Source organism: Coffea arabica, chromosome 6e, assembly GCF_036785885.1.
Source record: "Coffea arabica cultivar ET-39 chromosome 6e, Coffea Arabica ET-39 HiFi, whole genome shotgun sequence".
NCBI lineage: Eukaryota > Viridiplantae > Streptophyta > Magnoliopsida > Gentianales > Rubiaceae > Coffea > Coffea arabica.
In genome coordinates this window covers 3030577-3050898 of record NC_092321.1, presented here as the reverse complement: position 1 = coordinate 3050898, position 20322 = coordinate 3030577, and the positions used below count along the sequence as shown (strand labels likewise).

Genomic DNA, 20322 nt, shown 5'->3' with positions numbered 1-20322 from the left:
GCAGAGGCACTTCTCTAGGAGTATTGGAATCTACGTGGCAGAGAGAGGGTCAGGAAGATTGAAGGCCATAGCAGATGGTTAGCACCTTGGGCTGTAGGTGAGGGTTCAAACCTCATTTGCAGTGAAAAAAATTTAAGGGTTGTGTCATAGCACTCCCTTGGTCTAGTTGGGTCTGTATACCCACTAACTCCCTACCATAGCCTCCTTAGGCTCCCCCTTCCCCCTAGATTAGAATAGAGTAGATTATACAAATGTATCGTTGCTGACAAAAAAAAAAGGAGAGCATTTACAAGATCAATATGGATGGTACATTTTTCGAAGCTGGAATTGGAATATGTTTCGTAGTAAGGAACCAATGGTTGAGAAGATTCCCCGAGCTCTCAATCCTGGGTTGGTGGAATGCTTTAACCTTCCTAAAAGCGTTGCAGTTTGCTAAGAATTTTGGTGTCTCTCATTCATTTTGGAATTTGAGTATGTAAAGGTGTCCCATATAAAGTGCAATAATAACGCCCCTGCTCATCTCATGTCTTAAGTTAATCTTTATCCATTGAGGGGAGTTATATTTGGTTTGTAAATTTTCCGAAGGAAGTCCTGTACGCTGCTGTAGCCGACTTAAAGCAATGAAAGCTCTTTTTCTCCTCAAAAGGAAAAAAAAATTCTAAGCAAACAAATAACAATTGACTGAGTTTTAAAACTAGTTTTAAAGATGCAACATTATCTGATGCTACTAGAATCTTTTTTTTTTTTGGGGGGGTCAACTTTTGGTTAACAATTTGTACAGAATCCTTTATTTTTTGGTCAGTAGTTGGTTTGCAATTTCCAGAGATTGGAGCCATAAATAATATGAAAAATGCCGCGTTTAAAGCCTCTCGTTTCGGGTGCCTTTCCAAAGACCAAATGACGGTTCAGTGGTTCCTCCTCGGTGGTTTTTAGGTTTTCAGAATTATGTACCGGCAAGCTAATAAAGTGGGGATCAAAATAGTTTCCACGTGATCACGCCTTTGAACCAAGATGAGGAGGGGTGTGGGTCTAAGCTTTCAATTTTGCATCTTCAAACGCTTCAACAAGAAAGCTGCAAGCTATTTTACATCCTCGAGTAATAGCAGCCTGTGAGCCTGTCTTGTAATCAGTCTGAAAAAGGTCTGCATGCCTGATTTTGCAATTTCTTAGCTAGTAACCATCTTTAATATAGTTTTAACTGTATTAAGCATGGTTCTAAAGCTACTAAATCAGTAGTCTGGCCACCTTCGTTCACAACGCTCTCAGAAAATGGAAGTAATGTAGGATTGCCTTCATCGGCAATAATCTAGCCGAAAATCAAACAACTCATTAAATGGAAAACAGGGACGATGTTGAAGTTTTTGTTCACATTTTAAGAAACCTTGAGCAATACATGGGTGTTACAGACATATCATTGAATTTGACATACAGATAAATTACATTGAAGGTTTTGACAAACAAATGTTTGAATGGATGAAAGTAAATCAACAGATTGGGAGAGGAGCACCATTCCATTCTTGGAGACATTCCAACAAAGGATCTACAATCTGCCCCTTGCTCATTGCTGTGAACACCTGGTCGAACACCTCACCAGGTGACTGAGCTTTCTCTCCAGACAGCAGTCCTGTCCCCAGCACTTCTCGAACGAACTTGTACAATGGGTAAGATCTGCACTCCCTTATCCGATTAGGGATTGCTGGATTTCCACTCTCCACAGCGCTTCTGGCACTCTCCACTTCTTTTGGTAGGACAGCCTTCAGTTCATCTTCAAATGCTGCAATCTTTTGGAAGATGGAGGTGTTGACGTTCTTCTCCTGATCACCATTCTTCAACGCATGATCCACGAGCACTTGCCTTAACTTTTGCATTAATGGATAGGTAGCGCTGCAAGGGTCGTCCACATAGGCAAAGGCGTATTCGCGGTCCACCACTCTGAGCAAATCCTTGTCACAAAACCGTGAAGGATGCAGTTCTCCATTAGCGCCAATTGTCAGAGTTCGCTTTGCCACTTGGCTGACAATATTCTTAACAGCATTTTTCAAGTTTTCTTCCAAAAACCTCAAATCGATTGCTTGACAAAGAGCCACCAAATAAGTGGATGACATGAGCTTCAAGATATCAATGGCTTCTGCAGTTTTTCTTGAAGAGATTAATCCCAAGGAGTTGACGTCTTGGTTGTGTTGCTCGGCACTCTGGACATGGTTGGTCACTGGATTGCCCAAATACTGGAGTTCAGAACAGTATGCAGCCATAGCAATCTCAGCTCCCTTGAATCCATAGTCCAAACTTGGATTCCTTCCTCCAGAGAGATTGGACGGCAACCCATTGTTGTAGTAATCATTAACAAGCTCGGAAAATTGAGCAAACATCAGTTTGCCGATAGATGCAATGGCCAGTCGAGCGTTGTCCATGCTCACTCCAATGGGGGTGCCCTGGAAGTTGCCGCCATGTAAGGCCTTGTTCCTGGACACATCAATGAGAGGGTTATCATTAACTGAATTGATCTCCCTCTCAATCATTTTTGTTGCTGCGCGAATAACTTCGATTTGTGGACCCAGCCACTGCGGAGATGTCCTGAGAGCGTATCGGGCCAGCTTTGGCTTTTGCAGGGGATCCAACTCATGCAACTTTTGAGCAGCCTTGACGTAAGAGCTTCCATCCAAGATATGTTCCATGATAGCCGCGGCCTCAATTTGGCCGGGATGGTGCTTCAACTTATGCGTCAAATGATCGGTGAACTCGGGCTTGCCATTCATCACTTCAGCAAAGATTGCTGACAGCACTACAGATAAGACAGCAAGCACGTTAGCTTCAAATAGAACAATAGAGGCCAAGCCAGAACCAACTGCTGTTCCGTTAACAAGAGCAAGGCCTTCTTTAGGCTGCAGCTCGAAAAAGCCACCGCTGAGGCCAGCAAGGCGAAATGCTTCTTCGGCGTTTAGAGCTTCTCCGTTGGGTCCAACGGCCTTGGAGTTGGGGCGGCCGGTTAGTAAACCGGCAATGTAGGACAAGGGGACAAGATCACCAGAGGCAGTGATTGTACCGCGAAGAGGCAAGCATGGGGTGATGTTGTGGTTAAGGAAAGTGGTGATGGCTTCCAAGATTTCGAATCTGATCCCGGAATAACCTTGAAGAAGGGTGTTGATTCTTACAAGCATCGCTGCCCTTGTTGCTGAGTGTGGCAAGTTTCCGTGCAGTTTCCGAAGATTCCCGCGTTCAGAAATCTGTCAATTTACACAATAATCCATGCATGTCAGGATCATTCTCCTTTCTATTCCCCTGCACCCGACTCTACAGATTCGTTCGTTTTTTAATTTCCATTTGTTTCGGATGGATCAACGGGCAACCATAGACTGTAGTAAATAAGACAAATAGGGACAAGTGAAAAGGTAAAATATTGTAGTAGCCTTTGTTAATTTCATCAATTTTGCTTTTGAATTTTTTTTTTTGTGGGCTTCCAATATGCCTCCTAATACATACATAATCTTCCACTTCTCCGCTTTTTCTTTATCTTTTTTTTTTCTTCTTCCAAAGACAGAAATGTCTGTGGAGCCAAAAATCAAAATATCAAGATTAGATAATGACAATTCCTCATAGTGATATGGGTGCTCATCTGTAGTATATGTTCTTCTTATTGAGTGCACGCATGCACTGGCGGTAGGTTGGCAACGAATTTTGCTTTTCAGAAGTATCTGCATAATTTTTTACCAACAAGGTCAAATGAATTGGAGCAGGCGAAAATACGCATGCAGGAGAATTGTTTTTTCCCTTGTTCTGCTTTAATTATCTTGATTTATTGGTTTGTGAAAGGCTAAAATAATAATTTCTTAATTTTTCCGGTTATATTATTAGAAGATAATTAAGCGTCTTTTTTCTAACTTCAAACTTATTTAATGATGAAAACTTCTAACGAGAATAAATAAATCTGTCGAAATGAGTTCGGAACAGAAAAAATCCTTTTTTTAAAAAAAAAAAATCATTCACAAAATTCTAGTTTAAACCTTGCTTTGGCTATCTCAGTTAGGATTGTTTGTTTTGGAGTATTTTTAGAAAAAAATTATTGTGACAACATTTATTAGAAAGGAAATAGTGCAAATGAAATATAAAGGTGGTTGAGAGTCTTCTTTTTTATTTATTTTTTTGTTTAGGGGGAAATAGTGGAGTTTTTCAGTAACAATTCAAACAGGTAGTTTATCATCCAGGTTAAATGCAAAAGCCCAATCCCAGCACAGTAAAATTGTGGCCACCATTAACGCCAAAAAAAAAAAAAAAAAAAAAAAAAGAATGACGATGCTGGGATCGACCCATACTATCATCACGAAGAACTAAACTTAAGGAAGAAAAACAGCCAGTGCAGCAATCTTGAAAGTGGTAAAACTTCAGAGGCAAAATTTAAGGGTGAAGCTAAAGCTAATTTATGGTAAAAATTCAGAGGCAAAATTTACCTAGTAAGCTCCTTCTGAAGGGCACCGCCTTGATTGGTCCGCCTGTGTGAAGTGGCACCAAACCCAGTGGTAACTCCGTAACTATCAGTGCCTTTGTTCATACTCTCCATCACCCAGTCGCTGCTTGCCTTCACCCCAGCCCTTGCGTCCTCCGCCAGCTCCACCTTCACACCCTGATCACCTTTGGCGGCAATCGCGGCCACCTGAGCAACGGTCAAGCTCTCACCGCCGAGCTTTACCACCGGCTTCCTAAACTCAGCTACCATGCCCTTCACTTCGTCCAAATGACTTCCCATCAGTGACTCAGCTGCCACTCCCCAGTTCAGAGGATCTGGTTTCAAGCAAAACTCCGAGACTTTCACGCCTTCGTCATGACCATGTTCCATCTTGCAGCTTTCTGTGTTCAGGATTGATGCCACCCAAACAGAAAAATGGCTAGATAGGTCACCACGAAACTAATCGCTAGTTATTCAAGGAAGAGCATCGACTTAATTCATGTAAAGCAAGTGATAAAAGGAACTGAAGCAGTAGCAGTGGTGACTACTAACTAGTAATGGTATATGAGGAGGGTATTTCCAGGTCGGCAGAGCTGGGGTCCCGCCCTATGTCTCTTAGGCTCCGACCACCTCGGCCGTTCGCCATCGCGTTAGGACTTCGGCTTAATTACAGCCTCGGCTAAGGTTTTCCTTTACTTAGCCGAAGTCAATTATGGTGACCAGACAACCGGAGTTGTGAAACATGACCTCTGACACCTCTGATACCTCTGACATTTCTGGCAAAGCTGCTCTGACACGCGCCGACTGACACAGCTGTCCCGGCGCACCTTTCTGCAGAGTCCATTGAGTCACTTTGATACGCTGACTCTGCCAGATCTCTAGGGACCTGTGCAAGCAGTCCCTCTCCCCTGTCCATCCTCTATAAATACTCAAGACTTCTACTGAGAGGGGGACGGCCAAATTTCTGGTAACATTAGCCATATTGCTCTCCAGCATATTGCTCTTTAAAATACCGAACTAACTTAAGCTTCGGAGTTACACCGGGGACTTTAGTCCCTCTTACAATTTGAGCAGGTGACCTCGTCTGAGTCAACCACCTAGGATCAGAGGTCTTCTCCAGCTCGGGTGATCCACTCCAGCAGGACAAAAACGACCTCTTCAATTGGCGCCGTCTGTGGGAAGCGCGAGAATACCAAAATATGAAGCCTACGCGTTCTAAGAGCAGGAGGGCTCTCACCATTGGTGCTGAGCAAAGCAATGCAGCCCAACCGGAAGATATTTCAGAAGGGCAGGAGCCCCCAAGGACTCAGCCCGCAAACGAAGAGGCCATAACGCGTATGGCCGAGTTTGTAACCGAGAATCCCAACATCTTTGAGGAGTTGGGGAGATATTTAAAGAGGCAAGGCAAGCAGAAGGCTGAGACCTCTAAAAGAAAATCAGATGGGTCTCCCGAAGGTTCATCTGACGAAGAATCTGATGGAAGGCGCCTAAGCCGAAGTGCCTCAAAGCGGGCACTTTCTAAGGCCACTTCTAAGGTAGCTTCCATGACCAAGGCATTTTCCCGAGGACTCCTAGGCCGACGACCCGAGGAGGAACCTCGGCCCCTGGGAATACCCGGGGTGAATTATATGAGGGCCCCGCCCTTCACTGATGACATTAACGAGGAAAGGCTTCCTCCAAACTTCAAGCTTCCCTCTATACCATCTTATGACGGCCGAGGTGATCCCGAGGATCACATCCACGCCTTCATCTCGGCTTTCCGTTTATATTGCATCCCTGACCCAGTCATATGCCGAGCTTTTCCAGTGTTCCTCCAGGGCACTGCTCGAAAATGGTTCTGGGGATTGGAACCTAGGAGCATCTCCACCCTGGGGGAACTGGTGGAAAGATTCCTCCATCGATTCATCTCCTCCCGACCTACGACCAGGACCTCGGCTTATCTGCTGAATATGCAGCAAAACCCGGGGGAGTCACTTCGGTCGTACGTCCAGAGGTTCCATGAGGAAAGCGTACAAATACCTAACCCCAATGAGCAAGTCACTATTGCTGCATTCACTCATGGGCTTGTATCTGGAGTGTTCAACACGGGGATCCACAAGAAGTATTCCCGCACACTCCACGAACTGTGGTTGAAGGTCGAAAAGGGCATACAGGCCGAGGACCTCAATCGCATGAAGAAAGAAGTCCAAGCTGCTCGCCCAAGGGCCGACCCCCGAAAAGGGAAGGAGCTTGGCCGAGGTGAAGCTGGGACTGGAAGCGGCTTCCAGAGTCCCGGCCGAGATCGTCGTAGTGTGTTCGACAGGATCTCTAAGGGGAAGTCGCCCATCCCAGAGTCCGAACTGACTCCCCTGAACACCTCCCGATCCCGCGTGCTGTCTATAATGGAACAAAACAACCTCGGAAAGGCCCCTCCCAAAATGTGGGGCAGCAAAGACAAGAGGAACTCGAACCTCTACTGTCTGTATCACCGGGACATCGGACATGAAACAGAGGAATGCAACGATCTCAAAAAGGAGATTGAGAACCTCATCCGACAAGGCCACCTCAAGCAGTTCATTCGCCGAAGTGGAGGTCATTCGCGTGATGAGAATCGACGCGATAAGCGGGGTGACCAACGCCGTGATGAGAGGCGGACGTCAAGAAGCAGTTGCCGACCTCCCGAGGATCCTAGGGAGCCGAAAAGGCCACCCGGAGATGGATCCTCAGGTCAAAGACTGGGATATGGGCCAAATATTGCCGGAGTCATTAACACCATTGCCGGCGGTCCGACGGGAGGAGATAGCCAGAACTCCCGGAAGAGGACCTACAGACAAGCCAACCCGGACCAGGCCGAGGCCAATTCTCGCCTATCCGAAGTGATCACTTACGGGCCTAGTGACCCCGTCCCGGCCGCCTCCAGCAGTCATGAAGCCTTGGTGATTGAAATTCTCACCAATAACTACATCGTGAAAAAGGTTTACATTGACCCGGGAAGTTCAGTGGACGTCATGTACCTCCGCACCTTTGAAAGCCTTAAACTGGCCAGGGAGTGCATGACCCCGGTAAGGACTCCTCTTGTTGGGTTCGGGGGACACATTGTGCACCCCGAAGGGATGGTGGCTCTGACAGTAACTGTAGGGCGTCAGCGGGGGTGACTCCCCGTACAACTTACTCCTCGGCCGGCCTACACTCAATGCTTTGCGGGCAGTGTACTCCACCTATCACTTAAGCTTCAAGTTTCTTACTCCAGCGGGAGTGGCCGAAGTCAGCAGCGACGTCTGCGCTGCCCGAGAATGTTACCTCGCCACTCTACAAGCAACCTTCCCATCAACCTCCGGGGCAAGGCCTGAGAAGAGGTCAAATATCCTTTCGATAGATAGCATTGATCCTCAGCGAGCTGAGAAGATCCCAAGGCTGGAAACTGGGGATGAGGTGGAAGAACTCCCTCTGGACCCCACGAAGCCTGATCAGACAGTTCGCGTTGGTACCCGACTGCCCGATCCTGTTAAAAGAGGTATGGTAGACCTCCTAAGAAGGTACCGGGACGTCTTCACCTGGGCCGCGGAGGAGGTTCAAGGAGTTCCACATCACCTCATGATACATGAGCTGAATGTCGATCCCCAGGTCCGCCCGGTCAAACAAAAACGAAGGCACCTCGGCCCTGAACGCAGCCGAGCTGTTGGCGAAGAAGTGGATAAGCTCCTCCCCGCAAAGATCATCCGGGAGGTCCAATATCCGACCTGGTTATCCAACCCGGTCATGGTGAAGAAGGACACCGGGGCCTGGAGAATGTGCGTCGACTTCACCGACCTCAACAAGGCTTGCCCCAAGGATTGTTACCCATTGCCTAAGGTCGACACCTTGGTGGACTCGGCAATGGGATATGAAGTCCTCTGCTTTTTTGACGCCTTTAAAGGGTACCACCAGATCGGGATGAGTTCGGAGGATCAAGAAAAGACCGCCTTCTATACGGACAAAGGCACATACTGTTACACCACCATGCCTTTCGGACTAAAGAACGCCGGGGCCACGTATCAACGCTTGGTCAACCAAGCTTTTAAATCTCAGATCGGCCGAACTGTCGAGGCCTATGTGGATGACATCCTCCTCAAAAGCCAGACAACTTCAGCATTTCTTGCCGACCTGAAGGAAGTCCTGGAAGTCCTTCGGGAGACCCGAATGATGTTGAACCCCAAGAAATGTGTCCTCGGGGTCACTTCGGGAAAGTTCCTAGGCTACCTCGTCTCCAGGCGGGGTATTGAAGCAAATCCAGACAAGGTGAGGGCCATCCAAGAAATGTCCTCACCACGGTGTGTCCGAGACGTCCAGAGACTGACAGGGCGTCTGGCCGCCTTGAATCGGTTCTTATCGCAGTCAGCCTCCAAGGCACTGCCATTCTTCAAAGTCCTCAAGAAAGCTGACAAATTTTCCTGGACGGAAGAGTGCCAACAGGCGTTTGAACAGTTAAAGGATTACCTCCACCACCTCCCAACACTCACCTCACCTCGCCCAGGGGACAAGTTATTTTTGTACTTATCCGCTGCAGCTGAAGCTGTGAGTGCCGTACTGATAAGGGAGGAGGGTGTCCAAACGCCCGTTTATTATGTCAGCCGAGTCCTCCGAGGTCCTGAGACCAGGTACACTCAGGCGGAGAAACTTGTGCTGGCCTTAATTCACGCAGCTCGTAGGCTTAAGCCGTACTTCTTGGCTCATCACGTCTGTCTACGGACAGATCAACCACTTCGGCAGATCCTGTCGCGACCGGAGGCCTCTGGAAGCCTCACCAAGTGGGCCATCGAGCTGGGAGAGTACGACTTATCTTATGAGCCCCGCACAGCAATTAAAGCCCAGGTTCTCGCAGATTTTCTGGCCGAGCTTACCTTTGAAGAAGTGAGTGAGACCATCCCGGCTACCACCCAGGCTGTCACCCCGTCCACCTCCGAGCCCCAGCGATGGACCTTGCATGTGGATGGCTCATCCAATAGCGAGGGTAGCGGAGCCGGTTTGCTCCTTGAAGATCCCCAAGGGGAAATTTGCTCGTACGCCTTGAGGTTCGATTTTGCCGCTTCCAACAACGAAGCCGAATACGAAGCCGTCATTGCCGGTCTGCAAATAGCTCGTAAGGTCGGGGCCGCGCATATCATGGTCTATAGCGACTCCCAACTCGTCGTGTGCCAAATACTAGGCGAATACGAGGCCAGGGAAGAGGTGATGCAGCGTTACCTCTCCAAGGTACTCCAGCTGGCCACACACTTCGAGTCTTTTGAAATCCAAAGAATACCGCGGTCACAAAACCGAAGGGCTGACGCCCTCTCCCGGCTTGCTTCCACCTCTTTCTCCGATCTGAACAAGACGGTTCTCGTAGAAGTTCTAGCCGAGCCGGGATATTTAGCTGAGGTCGTGTACCCCGTTTACCCTGGGGACACATGGCTGGGGCCCTTGACTCGATATCTCAGTCGGGGTGAGCTCCCCGAAGACCGAGCTGAATCACGGAAGCTTCAACGAAAAGCAGCTCGGTACACCCTCCGGCAGGGCCTCTTGTACAAGAGGTCCTACCTCGGCCCATGGCTACGATGTATCACCCCGGAAGAAGGCGAGAGGATCCTTGAGGACATTCATGAGGGACTCTGTGGTGCCCACGTCGGCTTCAGGATGCTGGTGAAGAAAGCTTTGCTTCTTGGGTACTTTTGGCCCACCATGAAGGTGGACGCCCAGGTCATGGTGCTCTGTTGTCCTTCTTGTCAACACCATGCCCCTGAGCACCACCAACCGACTAATCTTATGATCCCCATCACCTCGCCATGGCCCTTCGAACAATGGGGGACCGACATAATCGGTCCATTCCCTAGGGTCCCAGGCAACTATGCCTACGTGGTGGTGGCGGTAGATTATTTCACTAAATGGGTCGAGGCTGAACCCCTGAGAAGCATCACTGGATTGGCTGTCCAAAAATTTTTCTGGAAAAACGTGGTCTGCCGCTTCGGATTACCTCGAGTTGTGATCTCGGATAATGGAAAGCAGTTTGCTGATAACCCTTTCAAGGCATGGTGCGAGAACTTGGGGATCAAGCAACACTTCACCTCGGTAGGGCACCCTCAGGCGAATGGACAAGCCGAAAACTTCAACCGAACTCTCCTCCATGGCCTCAAGACCAGGCTCCACCGGGCTGGATCATCGTGGATGGAAGAACTCCCCAGCGTGCTGTGGTCCTACCGGACTACGCCGAGGTCAGCGACCCAAGAAACGCCGTTTTCCCTAACTTATGGGTCCGAGGCCGTCGTTCCAGCTGAATTCATCACACCTAGCCCGCGAATGGCTGCGTATGCTGCCGAAGTCAATGAAGAGGAGCGGCGTGTTGACCTCGATCTCGCCGAAGAGAAGCGTGATATGGCCGCGGCCAAAGTTGCGACATACAAAAATATCCTAGCTGGCTATTACAATGCTCGGGTCAAACACTTAAGATTTAGTCCGGGAGACCTTGTGCTCCGGAAAAACTCTGTCAGCCGAGCTGAGCCCCAGGGAAAACTCAACCCCAAGTGGGAGGGACCCTACCGAGTTATTGAGTCCAGCCAAAATGGATATTGTAAACTAGCTTACCGAGATGGTTCGCGGGTGCCCCGAACCTGGTATGCTGAGAACCTTAAGTTGTATTACCCGTGAGGGGTACGTGTTTTTATATCTCACCTCTTTAAATTATTTCTCACTTATTCTCATTCTGTCTTAAGTGAAAAATAAGGGGACAAAGCAGTAGCCAAAAAAGAAGACAAAATGCAAGTCAAAAAACCAGTTATATTGAGATACGAAAAGCAAAAAGCCGAGGTCACATGTGGCCTCGGCTCAGAGTTACAAGCGAATGGCCAAGGTTATCTATGACCTCGGCTAACCTATTGCAAAAATCAGCCTATTATCTACGCGCCCCGTGCTTCGGCTTCCTGGTTATCTCCGGTGGCCTCAGCTCCGCCATCACTTCCGCCATCACCTCCGCCATCACTGCCGATGTCGTCACCTTGGAGTTCGGCCCCGTCCAGATCAAATTCAGATAGCCATTTGTTGAACTCCTCCTTTACCTCGGTCAGATCCCTTCCAGTCCGGATGCCTTCGGCCATACGATCGAATAGTTCCTTGGCATCCTCGTTGAAATGTTCCTTGTCATGAAGGGACTCCAGCTGATCCGGAGTGAGAAAGGGAGCCGTATCGTGAACTGCCGAAGTGTATCCGAACATGAAGCTCGGCAAGGTGAGCTCGCCGAGATCCTTGAGGAAACCCTCTGATTTCCGGAAGGCTTCCAGCGCCGAGGTCCCCGCTTCTTCGATGGCCGCTTTGGTTGACTCTTCTTCCTGAGCCCTTCTATCTTTTTCTTCGGCAAGGGCAGTCATCAAAGAGTTCTTGGTAGCCTCGGCCTGTTCTCACGTTGCTTCGGCCTTGTCGCGCTCCTGCTCGGTCGCCTTCAGTTTTTCTTCAAGCTCGGCAACCTTCTTCTCGAGCTCGGCAGAAGGTTGATAGTTTTCGACCAACTTTGTATAGCGTTGGGTCAGTTCGGCGAGGAAAGCAGTGGTGGATGCCCAGGAGACGGAAGCACTCTGCATCAGTTCGCCTGGGGAAAGCTTCCGGGCGTAGGTATTATCTCGGGGCAGGACTGAGTGGACCAGAAGCTCCTGAGCGACCAAGGGGTCCTTACAGCGGTCATTCACGTTGAGCTCCCACTCCGGACACCATTGCGCGCCGGAGTGCCTTTTATCCTCCCCGGCCTCTTGTGAGGGGACGTTGTGAAGATTAAAGAGAGAGGACCCCGTCACGGGGACCACGGGAAATGCCGTTGTCCCTCTGCCCCGAGGTGGAGTGGCAATTGTTATCCCCCTGATCGGCACCCCAACGGGTATAGCCGAAGTACGACCCACCCCGGCAGGAATCGATGAAGTGCGGGAGCCTTCCCCGGTGATTATCACGGGAGACCCCCGGCTTGCCGTCACCGTAGTGGTGTGGGCCGAGGTGGTCTTCTTCTTCGGCCGAGTGGATGGTTCGGCCTGGTCTTTACGCTTGGACGGCCTCTTGCTGACCCCGGAAGGCCCCGCGGTAATCAGATCGGAAACCTTCTTCACTGCGAAGCATAGAGGGAGAGTTAGTTAGAATCAAGGAAAAAAATAGACGAAGTAAGGAGTAAGGAAGTACAATGCTTTTCAAGCCTATTAGAATAGAATGGCGGACGATCCGGGCTGATAAGAGCTCGGCTGATGCCGCCGTCGACAAGAACTGACTCCGGAAAATCCCAACAATTGATCCAGAGGCCCGACCCCGTCAGCTTTCTGAAGTTATCCTCCTCCAGTTTACCCGGAGAGGTCTCTTTGACCGGAGTAGGCGGCCTCCACCAGAACCCCCTGGGGAAGTCACCAGCCGGGACAAAAATGAAGTTCCTCTTCCATTCTTTGATGGAGGAAGGTGCATCTACCACCAACTTCGGGACTTTGTTCCCGAAGTAGTACCACCCCTTCTCAGTCCCACTATTCTTGAGCGAGTAGCAACGACGGAAGAGGTTGACTGTGGGAGTTATTTCTTGATGTCGGCACAACATCTGGAAGCCGACCAGGACCCGGATTGCGTTGGGGACGAGCTGAGTGATTCTCACCCCCCAATATCTCAGGCAGTCCCGGAGGAACCTTGTGGTTGGAATCCTTAGCCCTGCCTCCAACTGATCGATATATATGGCCACTCTACCTCGTGGAGGGAGCTCGGCTGACTGGTTCGTCTGAGGAGTATAAATACTGTAGTCCCTCCTCCAGGGATACTGACGAACCACCTCGATGATCATTGCTTCAGTCATTACGCTGCCGAATTGAGGAACAATGCCGTAGTCAATTGCTTCCAGGTTCGGAGGAGTAGTAGGCTCTTGCACTCCCTCGTCCCTTGGAACTTCGTCGCCGAGGTCGTCGTTGTAGAGGACCTCCCCCTCGACCTCGGTTCCCTCGCTTTCTCCCTGGGGTGTCCCGGCCTGATGAGACGCTTCGGCCCCCCCTTCCCCGGCCTCAGAAACCGTTCTCTCTTCGGAGGGTTCAGGCCTTTCTGCTTCGGCGAAGTCGGGCCTCACTGTCTCTCTATGAGTACGGGCAGTTCTAGCCATTGCTAGAGGGAGAAATGAAGAAGAAGAAGAAGTGAACTTACTCAGGATGTGGTTTGAAAGTGTGCCGAAGTGAAAAGACGAAGAAATAGAGCTCTGTGGTGATTCTTGATTTCTGGTGAAGAGTAAATTGGTAAAAAGGGACCCCTATTTATAGGCTAACAGGGAGGAGATGAAAGGGCAAAACCTTTGGGATCCGTAAGGACGCAACCTCTCTCCTCATTTAATGAGGACTGTTCATCTGACCGTTGATTTCACGTCCATCCACGGAGTTATCATTATAGCTGACAGCCGTCCTTTCACCCCTCATTCAGTCTCATCCGCACGGTAATGACGTGTCCCAACACTCCGTGTCTTACACCCTTATCAGCCCCGGGAAGTAGCCACTTCGGGGTACCGCGACCTCGCCCTTCCCGAGGCTTGGGGGGCTTAGTGAGGAGGGTATTTCCAGGTCGGCAGAGCTGGGGTCCCGCCCTATGTCTCTTAGGCTCTGACCACCTCGGCCGTTCGCCATCGCGTTAGGACTTCGGCTTAATTACAGCCTCGGCTAAGGTTTTCCTTTACTTAGCCGAAGTCAATTATGGTGACCAGACAACCGGAGTTGTGAAACATGACCTCTGACACCTCTGATACCTCTGACATTTCTGGCAAAGCTGCTCTGACACGCGCCGACTGACACAGCTGTCCCGGCGCACCTTTCTGCAGAGTCCATTGAGTCACTTTGATACGCTGACTCTGCCAGATCTCTAGGGACCTGTGCAAGCAGTCCCTCTCCCCTGTCCATCCTCTATAAATACTCAAGACTTCTACTGAGAGGGGGACGGCCAAATTTCTGGTAACATTAGCCATATTGCTCTCCAGCATATTGCTCTTTAAAATACCGAACTAACTTAAGCTTCGGAGTTACACCGGGGACTTTAGTCCCTCTTACAATTTGAGCAGGTGACCTCGTCTGAGTCAACCACCTAGGATCAGAGGTCTTCTCCAGCTCGGGTGATCCACTCCAGCAGGACAAAAACGACCTCTTCGTATACTACTACTTTGTGTTACGAGAGGAACAACTGCTAATGCCGGTGGGCAGGAAGTTCCAGGGCTGTAGTTGCAAAAGGCCTCCGAAATGTATAGATGCAAGAATTGGTAGGTGAGAATTGAGAGCACAAGGGGGAGAAAGAGTGAGGGCGGGGGATGGTGGCAGTCGTTGCTAAGCAGGCTTGGTTGAATATGAATCAGGACGGCCCCCACGTGAATGAGCTGGTGGTTGGCGCCTCCTCCTCGGGACCGTTAGGTCCTGGGGTCGAACCTCCGCAGCAACATCAGTTCGCCGTGCATTTAACGTGCTAGGTCTGGTTGGGGCGCTGGACCGGGCCGGAGTGGGGATTAGTCGGGCCGCCTTTACGGACTTGACCCGGACACCCCACTCCGTCGACAAAAAAAAAAAAAAAAAAAAAAAAGAATATGAATCAGGACCATTGATCGATCATAAATTGGACGGTTGGTTGGGTATACGTGGGAATGGCATGGTACATGGGCTTTTCACTGATTGTGATTGGTGGCCCGGTGAAAAGATTTGACAATTTTCAGATACTTTCCTGGATAGTTTCCCTGAAAAGTTTCCCTGAAATTTTTAGTCATTACACCAACCCATCATTTGATTGGTAGTTTCCTTGAAATTTTAGTCATTACACCAACCCATCATTTGATTTTATTCTCCTTCACATATCACTTAAGTCTTTTTTTTCAACGCCAGTAAATTGACTTTTGTTGAATTTGATAAACCTAATCCCAGAAGAACCCTCAAAAGCCGGCAACTCTGGAGAGTCTCTAGGGACTTATCTACCCAACTAACCCAACCCCCAACCCCGATGTGGGATAAACTACACTGGAGAGAACCCTGCTACTAAGAGTGTAATAACCCCCAAATTCCCCGGAAAGCACTTAAGTCATGTAGTTAGAAAATAGGGAAAATTTCAGAAACCTCCCCTGAGGAGGCGAGGCAAAGTTCCTGACAATTTCACTCAACTCTTCTAAGATTTGAAAAATTACTTTTACCTTCCTTGATTTGATAGTTTTAATAACAAAGTTTTAAAATAATATTGATTTGATCAAATTTTTAAATGAATATCCAAAAATGCCCTTGTGTAATGGGTTTTAATTTATTTTTCTATATAATTATAAGATTATCTAGTATAATTTTAAGGTAAAGGTGCCAAATTTTTCATGTTCATACCTACTATTTGATGAATGGTTATAAAATAATTTTATCATTATAATATGATACTTTTGATAGTAATTTATTATAGATTTAGATTTATAAGATAGAAAAGAAAATGTTGAAATAATTTATTTAGAATTTATGAATTTTTTCGAGTAGTAAAATTATCATAATTTAGTTGTGTTTCTGGGCCATTTCTTTTTGATTTATTATTAATTTCAATACCAAAAATTTTTGAAATTTTTGGGCCATTTGAAATTTTTGAATGTTGGACATGATGGCTGAGAAATGAATTGGCATTTAGCAAATATAATTTGGTCTTAGATCTATTACAATTAATATGACGTGGTTTACGTGTTATATCATTTTTTTTGTAATGCATGTTTGTACTGTGTAGACGATAGTAGCTAAAACTTGTTTTTTGTTTTAAATTTTTTTCAGCGACGAAGGGATGGGATTTGTACAGGTAGAAGCAAGAAGAGGTAGCTAAAAATTGCTTAACATTTCATAGGCTGAACTATTGTTTATTAAAATTTTTATGTATTATATATTCTCATAACTATTTATTTATTTTCATAACATTCTTTATTGCCGTGCATAGAACGGGTCTTTAGACTAGTCAGTACTAATTAGGAGCGGGGAGTGGGGCTGCGCACAAATGCAGTTGCAATTACATGCGTGATTGAATGGAAGTTCAAAAAACACCGTACAATCGCGAGTGCACTTGGTTTAAGTGTTAGGCACCTTGAACTGGCTTCAAATCCTCTGTCTCCTCTGTCCCTTATTTATACAGTTATCACGTGTCTCTTATTTTTTGTTAATCTAAACTCAAATAAATCAATAATAATCAGTTTACAAATTTGGCCATTATTCCTTTGACTTTTATACCAGCTTCTTCGTGAATTGCGAGATCTTTCACCATCTAATATATGCTATAGCATCATTTACACAAAATTGAAAAATGTATAACCGAGAGTGAGGCTGCAGTTTTACAAGTGTATAAATTTGGAAAGGGAATATGCATGGAATTCAATAATAAGCAATCCGCAATATTCATCATAAATACGACACTTGAAACGTTTCTCATATTTCTAGGAAAACATTTACATAATGCATTAATCTTCAGCTGGGACAAAAGTTAGTGTATACTTTTTGAAAAGAAAATAAAAAAAGAGAGGGCTATATTGTTCATTATTTCAACCTCTAGAGACACATGGCAGCTGTACAAATAAGAGACAGAGGGAAAAGAGATTACTTTGAGGACAGAGGATTTGAAATCCCTTGAACTCGGGTGGCTGCTCTAATTTGTGGATAGTTTAAAAAAAATGTTTTTCCACATGTCTTTGGGAAAGTACAACCAATTAATAGGAATGATAAAGACGAAAAATTAGTCCAGAAAATCTAATTAGATACAGTCTGAACTCATGTTCCTAAATTTGATTTCAAATAATACGCAGATAAAAAAAAATTATTTCTTTTCCATGGTATTGTAGTTGCCGTTCAATCATTTCAGGAAATTCAATTAGATAATCCATTGGTAGTTGGTGAGATGCTGCAGGGAACGAGTTCAGACTCAATCTCTGCTCTGCGGTCAAAGACGATGACTTGCATAATCATCATTAGTAATATATACCATACGAGTTCCTTAAAGTTAGGAATCACCAATAGGGTATAAAGGACGTAGCGTACTTAATACGGTGGCTATTTTTGAAATTTCGCTCCATGTTTATTTTTCTCCTAGTAATTTTAAAGGAAGAGACTTCTGGTAGTCTCTCTCTCTCTCTCTCTCTTTTTTGAGTAAGGTTGGAAGACGTCATTAAGGGATAAACATACAAAGGTTAGTTGACAGTTGACGCTTTGACACATAGGATTATGAGATTCACACAGTTGTCTCCCAGCTTGCCACTTAATTGTGGCTGTCCCTTAACTGTAGCTTTCTTCGATAGAAAATTCCGTCGATTCCCCCTCCCTTAGAGTAAATTATACAAATGTTATCGTTGCGATAAAAAAAAAATTTCTGGAATTTACATTACAACAAGAGAACTTCTCCTTAAATTAGGTTAGGTTAGATTATACAAATGTTATCTTTGAGACAAAAAAAATTCTGGGATTCACATCACAGCAAGAGAACTTCTAAAATTATCTGTCTCGTCACCTAAAATCAACATAATAGGCACCATTTGATACTTTGACAAATCCTAATTCAAAATTTCCTTAATGCTTGTATTACTTAATTCATCCATTATTGAGATGTTCAAAGAACTAGTAAACAAATGAACAAATGTAGAATTTCTCCCCATCTATTTCATTAGTTGACGACGGAGTTACACAGATGGAGATAAAAAGAGAGTTGATGGAGGCCACATGCTGTAGATAAAAAGACAGATAAAAAGAGAGTGAAAATCCAGTTACATGCTGTAATATGAGCCGCACAAAATTCTGAGGCCACATCATGGCCGAGAACCTTAAGGTTCCTGCCCCATTTCCGTTGATGGATGATGTTGATCATTGCATGTAGACTTCACTGGCTGTATCATTTTCTTGCTTTCAATCAATCCTACGGAAAAGCTGGCTTCAGTTCTTATCATCATCATCATCTCCCCATTCTCTCTCTCTTAAAGTGGCAAACTCTACCAAATAAATACCTATCCCTTTCACAGAACGAACGAGATGCATAGTGATTAGTGACGGTGGTGGTGGTTAATCTCCCAGCCTATTCATTTCTAAGTGCACATCATCATCACGTTCACGTACTAGCTGGTCGTAAACACAAAAGGAACCTCCATAATTTAATTTTTGCACAGTAAATTGCTGATCACTGCCTTTTTTTTTGTAGGAGATCATTGTCATTATTTACCTTATTAAGAAGATCTAGAAAACAGTAATCTCTCTGATAAGACAAACATAGAGCAATAATAGTATGTGTTAGTAACTTCTATTCCAACCCCATCCTCCGGCCGGCCCCCTGTATCAAAATCTTCAGCCAGTAGACAGTAGTGCTCCCTCAGCCACCGAATTTGCGCTTTGATACTTTTAAGAAAAAGCGAGGGTGACATTTACCGGTGCTCTTTATCGGAATTGCAGCAAGTGTTCCTTGGATTAACTTAGTAGTGCTAATATTTGTTTAAATTTTCTTTTTTTTATCCATTATCGTCATCTACACTTACTCATACTCTAGTGTATTCTAGGAGGGTAATCCAATAGAATCACGGAGAATCGATTGAAACTAAATCATCATTGGACCACGCGGATGCAAGAAACACCTATATGAATCTAAAAGAATCCACATTAAGTAATAACTTTTGATGAAGGATAATGTTTGAAATCTTGACCTCTTACCCACAAAGACATGTGGTGGTCAACTACGTTAGAGTTAGTTGATTATATTTGTTTAAGTTTTCATTTGGCTTAAAGTAGAACACAACTTATTCATCCGAGTCAATTAGATGAGAGGAATTTATTAGGAGATTATTTATATATTAATCACTTTATTTATTTAAAATAAAAAGAGAAAAGCTGCTTTGTTGGTGGGATGGAGTTGAAATGTACTCCACTTTGCTCATGACCGAATCACATGTGAAACGAAAAAAGAAGAGTTGGTATGTAAAATGAAATTCACGAGCAAAATAGTACTCAGTAGTAAGTATTATAGGGGAAAGAATGAAAGTTGCCGAAACGGGCAATTGTGTTTGGACAGCTATTTTTCGTTAAAAAATTGTTATATTTTTTGTGAACATATTTTTCTATCATTTTTTTACCTCACATACATCAAATCGTTACAATAATTTTTCTACAAAAAGTCTAGAAAAATGCAATCCAAATACAACCTAGCATGTATTGTTGTCAAGTACTCCATAGTAAACGGTAGCGTGGAATGAGACGGTAGTGACATCAGATATGGCTATCCAGTGAAGTAGCTATAGTATGAAACAGACAAAAGAAGTCTCCTCTCCTTCCATCTCAGCAAAAGAAATTGTGAATTGCTTTATTTATGACTCTGTCGCCTTGTTGGCTCTCAAAATTTCCAAACAACCTTTTGCTTTTGGAGGCCCTGTCCCTAAGCAACTGTTTACCTGGTCCTCTTCGCTAAAATTGTGATGCACCAGCGTCCACACTTGCAGGGTAACTTTAACATAGCGCGAAGACGGGCACAAATAAGAAGATATAATTATACAGGGGAATAAACGCAGAGAGACAGATTGAAGTGAGGAAGGAAGACTACTACCTCTTTCAAGGACTCGGCAATTTCGGGGTCGATGCCATCGTCGGGGAAAAGAGTGGCACGAATGAGATTGGACTCAGAGGTAGAGTCGACGGAGATATTGCGATGGAAGAAGCTGCTAGATTTAGGGATGATAGGGTTATGGCGGGTGGTGCTTCGAAGGAGCCGTCCAACGATCTGGGAAGCCATACTTCTTTGCCAATTTCCGGTGCTGGTCCTCTCTTTCCTTTTCTGATCGTCTCTTAAATTTTTTTTTTTACGTGGAATTTTGTAAAAGAAAAAGGAAAAGACGAAAATGGTGGAATTGAATGTGCCATTGGACTGAGCCAACTGGTTTATGTGAGTCAACCAAACGT

General features: G+C 45.9%; 1 pseudogene; it reads right to left on the bottom strand.

The window, feature by feature from the left end:
- Nucleotides 1-1370: 1370 nt before the first annotated feature.
- LOC140009302 (phenylalanine ammonia-lyase-like) lies at nt 1371-5007 on the bottom strand (annotated as a pseudogene).
- Between the last annotated feature and the right edge of the window lie 15315 nt (nt 5008-20322).